Here is an 8,439-nt window from a genome sequence, read left to right as displayed (position 1 = left end):
AAAACATAAACATTTAGAAATGCATGCATGTTTTCCCCTGATGAAAATCCAGATAAATTAAATGCAGGAGTAAGGAATTCTCTTCTGAGAAAGCAGTATGCATTGATGTCAAAAATTCAGGCAGGGAGACAGCATAATGGTTATGAAAACAGAGTCTCATGCTTGAGGTTCTCAGGTCCCAGGTTCAATCCCCTGCACCACCTTAAGCCAAAACTGAGCAGTCCTGTGGCAAAAACAAATAAAAGTTCACACACAATAACTTCATTCCTTCCCTTGAGGGTTTCTGATTTACAAATGAAAAGTTTTCTCAGTTTTACTTACAGAAAGCAGCAAAATCTGAAAGTGAGATATGTTGACTAAATGGGAGGAAATCCATGTCATAAGAACAGATCCACATTAAAGAGGATGTAGAAAGGTGTGGCCAAGATGGCCAATTGCTGAGGACCTCATTTCCCTCTTCCCACAGCTACAGCTATGCCACCACAGTAGATGGACAAAATTGTGAAAACACAGACCACCCATTGCCAGGGACACAGGACCAGTATCCAGTTTCCTGGGATGACAAATGGCCAACTACCCCATGTAAATATTCCCTAAATGGGAAGCAAATCTGGAAAACACCAGAGGAAACGAAGCATGGTTTCACTTGAGAGAGAAGAGGAATCAAGGAAAGACTCTTGGAAGTAGTAATATATATGTGGTAAACTAGAAAGGAAATAAAGGCAGGACTGTGGAATATAGGTAGATGTGTGTGTGTGTGTGTGTGTGTGTGTGTGTGTGTGTGTGTGTGTTTATCTAGATACATAGATAGATGATAGATAGATGATAGACAGATGATAGATAGATGATGATGATAGATACATAGATAGATACATAGATAGATACATAGATACAGGGAGATAGTTATAGAATGAGCCCATATCTGTGACCTTGGGAGAATTACATCAGTTTCCATTTGAGAGAATGAGACACAGAACTCTGGTGGTGGGCACATTATGGAATTATATCACTGTTATTTTATAATTTCGTAGATCAATATTAAATTGCTAATAAAAGAAAGAGAAGGAAGAAGGAGAAGAAAGAGGAGAAGGAGAAGGAGGAGAAGGAGAAAGAGAAGAGGGGAAGAGAAGAAGAATAAGGAGAAAGAGAAGAGCAGGAGGACAGTTCCTATATGGAATAACAAACATCAGAAGGAGAAGATCTTAAGGAATGAAACTTAACTTGGAGATCAGGGGGCAAAGTGAATTGAAACCCCAGCAAGCAAGTGCTACCATGATTCTGTGCACATAGCCTGGAAACGATGGGTACACCTTCACATGCCTTATTCCTGCTCATTAAGCAAAGAGGTGTGTTGGTATGCTTCTAAGACCCCTTCTGTTTCATTGGTTTAATCCCCCCTGCTTAACACTGTATTCTATTTACATAACTGCTGTTAACTAAGCACTACCCTGCCTGCAGGGCATTGGTTTAATCCCCACTGGTTCTTGATGTGTTTTTGCTCTGCCCCCTCTTGTAGTACACCCTGATTTGCACCAGTCACTTTTTGCTCCACCCTCTCTATGTCACAGCCTGTTCCCACCCTACTTGGCTAGTGTATATATAAGTACAGGATTGTGATTAGTTTTAGTTTAGTTTAGATGGCTTATATTGTGCTGTGTTCCGCATGAATAAAGACTGATCTGTGTACCACTCAGCCATGAGTCCCTGGTGGTCTGTCTCCCAACTGCGAAGCTAGACCGACAGAGGTAAATGGGAATAGGAAAGAGAGTTCATCTGATACAGTCACACTTTACCATGCAGGGGCCTGGATTTTGAGCCTCCAGCCCCAGCCATCTTGGGAGCATCTGTGCAAGATATATTAATGGTAGAGCAGGGCTGTGGTATCTCTCATTCACCCACCATATCTTTCTACATCTGTCTGTTATCTTTTATATGAGCCTACATAAAAAAATTGTCTTATTTGAGCTGTGAAAATTTGTGGGTGCAGAGTCCCATCAAAAAACCCTCATAGACAAAGAAAGGAAGGAAGGAAGGGAGGAAAGAAGGAGGGTAGGAAGGAAAGGAGGGAGAAATAAAGGTAGAAAGGGGAAAAAATGAATTGGGAATCCATTACAATAGTTCTCAAAGCCATTGAAGGTTCTTGGATTTGAGAAGTCCATGTTTCACCTAAAATAAGTAGTTTTATTTGATGACCCTCATCACGTACACATAGAAAGATGAGAGAACAATGGGCAACAGCCACAAGGAATCTAGAGACTTGGTTCAGACGTCACTCCCAGGGAAACAGCTCTGGAGGGAGATCCACCATCTTCTCCTGGAATGCTCTGTCAAAGGCTTCTGCCTGGGCCACCGTCAAGTGGTTTCTCCAGTCTCCGGAAATGCCTGACCCACAGGAAACAGACATTCAGGTGAGATTCAGGGCTGTGAGTCCCGGCCCCACTCCTCCAGCACCTGCTGCTGAGGTCTCACTCAGCAGGTTCAAAGTCCTGCAGCACTAACAGCTGAACTTTCTTGACTTTCACATCTGTCTGCAACTGGGTTAGACTCATTCTAACATCCTGAAGGGAAAGGCTACCTGCCTACTGGATTTCAATACATTCAATCATATTTTTTAAATATTTTTATTTATTTATTAATGGGTAGAGATAGAGAGGAATTAAAAGAAGAGGAAGTGATAGAAAGGGAAAGAGGCAGACACCTACAGTCCTGCTTCACCTCGTGAAGCTTCTTCCCCCCTCCAGGTGGAGATCAGGGGCTTGAACCTGGGTCCTTGCACACTATAATGTGTGTGTTTAACCAGTTGCACCAATGCCTGGGCCTCTAAATAATGTTTCTGTAAGAAATTAGTATGAAAAACAGGGAAAATAACATAGTGGCCATGCAAAACTCTTTCATGCCTGAGGTGCAGTAGTCCAGGATCCAATTACCAGGACCACCATGAGCCAGTGCTAAGTGTACTCCTCTCTCTCTCTTTCTCTCTCTCTTTCTCTCTCTCCTGTCTCTCCTCTCTCTCATAAATAAAAAATATTAAAAAGAGACATTAATAAGAAATATATTTATGTCTTCATCTATCATTTCCCTTCCTCCCTCCCTCCTTTTTTCCTTTCTTCCTCTTATTTGATAAAGATGACAGTATGCCAACTTGATACCAGGCACACTCCATTTGCTATAAACAGTGAGGCTAATAGCTACTTTCATGGCTAAAAGTAAAGCTCTCTGTTTTGACCTGAATGTGAGATATGTCCCACTAGAGTGGATGGAATCACCACCAGTAAGCCCCTCAGTGCTTTGCTGTGTGATCCACTGAGGGTAAGATGAAGTATTTGTTCTGGTCCCAGATAGAAAGGATCTAAATATCATGCTAGGGGGATCAATAGAACAGCCCCAATAAGAACAGCCATATTTAACGTGTCTCTCAGAACATCTCAATAATAATTATGACTTCCTTCACTATGGTGGATATTGATTAATTTTTAGAATGTATCTCTTTGTACTTTCCAGATCAAAAAAAAAAAGACACAGATAAGGCTTCTGAGAGATGATAGATGATGGTAGATAGATGATAGAGATAGATGATAGATATATGATTGATAGATAGATAGATAGATAGATAGATATAGATGATAGATAGGGGCCGGGTGATGACACAACTGGTTGAACGTGCATGTTACAATGCACAGGACTCAGGTTTGAGCCCTCAGTCCCCACCTGCAGGAGGAAAGCTTCATGAGTGGTGAAGCTATGCTGCAGGTGTCTCTCTGTCTCTCTTCCTTTCTACCTCCCCTTTCCCTCTTGATTTATGGCTGTATCTACCCAATAAATAAATAAATAAAGATAAAAACAATTAAAAGAATATGGAGAAGCTTTACAAGCATTGGAGTTATGTTTAAAAAAAGATAGATGATAGATAAATAGATGATAGATAGATGATAGATTTGATATATATACACATATATATATATATATATATGAATTTCTATCCATTTTCTCACAGCCTATAAAATTGTGCAGATTTAATTCCAACTACACAGTAAGTCATATCACCAGCTAAATTGTATGAACCACACTGCAGTTTTAGTCCATCATTGTTGTCAGTGTTCTTGAAGATATTGCCCTCTGCTCCCTTATCTATACAGAAATCCATGACTGGGTTGGAAATCCAATATGGCTGCCTCCTGGAGGAGAAGCTCTGAACAACGGGAGGTAAAGGTGCACAAGAGGAAGCTCACTGTTTGACTCTGTCTTGTCACAGGCAACATAATGATTGTTAAATTCCATTGCCTATCCTTTTGTAGCATCCATACTATTAAAGCAGGCTCAGTTACACAGGCAGAGGTTATGGGAGCTGTCCCTTTCAATTTAGCCTCTTAACTGGAAGGAGTTGTGTTTCTGGTTCTTGTTTGTTTGCTTGCTTACTTACTTTTTATTAGATAATTGTCCAGGTCTAGTTTATGGTGGTGCTAATAATTAGATCTGGGATCTTAGCTATGCAAGTCTTTAGCATAAACACTGTGGTATCCTTTCTGAGAGGAAAGGATAAAAATAGTGTGCTCTTTGCTTCTCAGGAAGTATAGAGGTATTAACCAAGGTAGAGAGGACTTATTTATTTTTTTTATAACCAGAGCACTGATCATCTCTGGCTTATAATGGTGTGGGGGAAGCTTTCCCATTCTTAACCCACACCACTACTGCTGAATCCCCAAAGAGAGACACCTGCAGACCTGCTCACCGCTTGTGAAGCAACCTCCTGCAGGTAGGGAGCTGGGGACTTGAACTGGAATCCCTACAGTGGTCCTTTGTGCTTTGCTTCATGTGCACTTAAGCTTTCCCATTCTTTACCCCTCTGGGAGTATGGACCAAGGATCTTTATGTGGTGAAGAAGGTAGGAGAGAGTGTTAAGGATAATGTTCTAAACAAACATCTTCCCTAGAGCAAAGCATTCAGGAACTTAAGAAATGCAAAACTGATTAAGAGAGCTGCCCATGAGCCAACAGAAAATTGGGGAGTTATTTTTTAAATACCCTTAAATAAAAAAATGGCCTATAAAGGATTTAAAGAGTCCAAGCCAACCAAACACCCTAGACAAATCCCACTATGCTTTAAAAATTATAAAAAAGACATTTTTTAATGCTCTAACCACTTAGCCACTAGACAGGTGGATTCCCTTCTCTCATCTACAGGTGGGTTCTCTCAGCTGCACAAATGGAATCATCCTTCTCTAATCAGGAAAAATTCTCTACTTGAATCAGGAATGGGCCAAGGACTTTTCATTACAAGGGTTCTCCCAGTCTCTGACAGCAACACGGGCTCTCAGCTAAGTGGAAAGATGTTTGTTTCTCCTTTTCCTTTTTACATTTCTTGGTGTGAGATAGTTCTCAATCACCTGTGGGGATAAACCAACATGACTTGTCACAGATCAATCCCAGCTGATCATTGGGCAGGAGTAGGGGTTCATCTGGTCACTCTTAGTGGAATGGAAAGGCTACTGTCAGATCTGACAAAACTGGCTGAGTCACCTCAGCTGAGTCAGGGGAACAGAACAGATCTCAGCAACTTCTCAAATGCAGTGTTCACTTTTTTTTTTATTGCCTTTTAAAAAAATTTTTTAATATTTATTTTATTTAATTATTCCCTTTTGTTGCCCTTGTTATTTTATTGTTGTAGTTACTAGTGTTGTTGTCATTTTTGGATAGGACAGAGAGAAATGGAGAGAGGAGGGGAAGACAGAGAGGAGGAGAGAAAGATAGACACCTGCAGACCTGCTTCACCACCTGTGAAGCGACTCCCCTGCAGGTGGGGAGCCGGGGTTCGAACCGGGATCCTTATGCCAGTCCTTGTGCTTTGTGCCACCTGTGCGTAACCCGCTGCGCTACAGCCTGACTCCCTATTGCCTTTTTTATTGTAGTTATTATTATTGTTGATGTCGTTGTTGGATAGGACAGTGAGAAATGGAGAGAGGAGGGGAAGACAGAGAGGGGGATTGAAAGATAGACACCTGCAGACCTGCTTCACCGCTTGTGAAGCGACTCCCCTGCAGGTGGGGAGCCAGGGGCTTGAACCGGGATCTTAACACCGGTCCTTGCACTTTGTGCCACATGCGCTTAACCCACTGCGCCACCACCCAACCCCCTAGTGTTCACTTCTTGACTATGAAAGAGACACTCCCACCAGGACACAACTCAAATACCTCCCAGTCCTAATTACTATCAACATTAAACAGAAGCCCATCCATGTATTGACATAGCCAGTGAAGTAAAACATTTATTTTACCTTTTCTCAGAAATGGACCATTATTCAAATTAAAATAAGCGTCATCCTGAATTGTGTAGTTAGTCATTTTGTTGTCTCTCATAGCCTGGAAGGAGCTGTGCTTGAGGACTGAGTTAATCTCTTCTGGCTCTAAGTTCTTGCCCAGGAACTGGCAGATCTTCTCTATGGTGCTCCTTGTGTCCTTGGAGAAATCAGAGTGATGACAGGAAAAGGAAAGATTCCAGAGAAGGATGAGAGTACAGAAGCAGCAGTATGAGTAGAAGGGAAGGGAAATACTGAAGATACAAAGTGTAGAAATGAGAACTGTCTGAGCTGGTTGACCAGGAGGAAGGAAGGTGAAAGGGTGAAATGGAGAACACCGGGTGTTAAAGTTGTAGAGGTTGAGGGCATTTTCTCATAAAATTGAGTTCAGAATATCTTATTACTCAGACAGGAAAGCAGCCAGGTCTTCTAAAGAAACTCTGACTGGCTTACTTAAATTATGGCTCTTTTGGTCACTACTGGGCCACCCCATCATCCAGACCCCTAGTGAGGGAATCCTGGTATTCCCAGATAGATATGATAGGCCTAGATCTCTAATGAATCTCTTTCTCCACCATCACTGGCAATTTCTATCAGGAAGAGTATCATGGACCCTCCAGAGGGCCTCTACAGGACCTTGCCCTCAATGTAGAACAATGGCAGGCCTGCTCTACTCTCTGAAGGGAGACTAGTTCAACATACTCTGCCATTTGAGGAAGATGGGTCCTTGTTGGTCATTATGCCAGATCCATTGCATTGCTTTGGTCTATTTACATAATCACTGTTTTGCCTGAGACCCGCCCTGCCTGCAGGCTATTGGTTTAATCCCCACTGGTGAGAACCTTCACAACAGCTGCTATGGAAGATTTTGCACTCCACTCCCTTTCCTAGCCATTCCTTTTCCCACTTGCCACTTCCTCTTCAGAAGATATAAAAGGCATTTTTCTCTGATCAATAAAGGATTGCATTGCATTCCCACTCAGCCACGTTTCCTGGTTCCTCTCCTGAGTCGCTGAGTAAGCAGCAGCCCAGGTTGGCTCCGGTCAAGTTCTCTCTAAACTAGAGAGCACGTGCCCAGGAAGAAACACTCTCAGGCTAGCCCAGCAGGTCCTGAAGTGAGTGAAGACTAGAATGTTCCTAGATATGACCACAGAATGCAAGCTCAGACCTACATGGATGCAAAGGTTACACAGGCTCCTGTGCTAAATATGGGCCCTAGATCAGATCAATAGGGTTTACAGTTAATGGTATTTATATACTTTTCACATATTTGGGAGCAACTCTCTTCCATGACCCAGCTTTCTAGTCCTATTTCCAGCTCTGACATCAACTTCTCCAGAAAATACCTTTAGCCCACCTGAATGTTATCTGTTGGGCTCAGGCAAAATTAGTATATTCATGGGCCCCTTGGAATATACTTAAAATTGATTTCCTAGCTTTTTCCAAAAGGAAGACCACAATCTCATTTGCAATATTTTTTACATTACATTCCTGATTATTAAACAATTTGTTCAAATATATATTTGAATATTTTATTTATTTCCTAATGAGAGGGAAGGGGAAAATAAAGATGTTGACTATAAGGGAAAGGAATAAAATGACATATAAAAGCAGGGATATCAGATTGTCATCAGTAAAAATACAAAGCCACCACAAATCCAAAATTTGAAAATATGTTTCTAACCAAAGAACAAAAAAACACCTATCAAAAACAACAACAAAAAAAAAACCCTGTGTAATTACGTTCATATCAGCACATTTTATAATGGTTCAGTCATGGAAAGAACCCAGATGTTCCATGCCAGATGAATGATTAAGGAAGCTGTGGTCCAACAACACACTTGTTAGAATGTCCTTCATCAACAAAACAAGAGAGGATAATTGTTGGAAAGGATGTGGAGAGAAAGGAACACAATTACACTGCTGGTGGGAATATAAACTAGTGCAACCACTATGGAGACCAGTATAAAGAATCCTTAAACAAATACAAATGGAAATACGTCAAAACCCAGAAATCCCACTCCTACGCATTTATCCAAAAGAGATAATAACATGAATATGAAGGGAGACATGTATCTCCATGTTCATAGTTGCATTATTCACAACTGCCAAAATATGGAAGCAGCCAAAATGCCCTTTTGATAGATG

The 8,439-nt window shown here is 41.4% G+C and overlaps 1 long non-coding RNA gene across 1 annotated transcript; it reads right to left on the bottom strand.

Moving 5' to 3' along the window:
• Positions 1-2,154: 2,154 nt before the first annotated feature.
• Positions 2,155-8,035, bottom strand: LOC132533113 (uncharacterized). Its single transcript, XR_009544999.1, has 2 exons — positions 6,271-8,035; positions 2,155-2,382 (listed from the first exon to the last, which is right to left on the bottom strand). It is a non-coding gene; the product is annotated as an uncharacterized LOC132533113 (long non-coding RNA).
• Positions 8,036-8,439: the final 404 nt, after the last annotated feature.

This window comes from Erinaceus europaeus, chromosome 2 (assembly GCF_950295315.1).
Source record: "Erinaceus europaeus chromosome 2, mEriEur2.1, whole genome shotgun sequence".
Classification (NCBI taxonomy): Eukaryota; Metazoa; Chordata; class Mammalia; order Eulipotyphla; family Erinaceidae; genus Erinaceus; species Erinaceus europaeus.
This window is presented reverse-complemented; position numbering and strand designations above follow the sequence as displayed.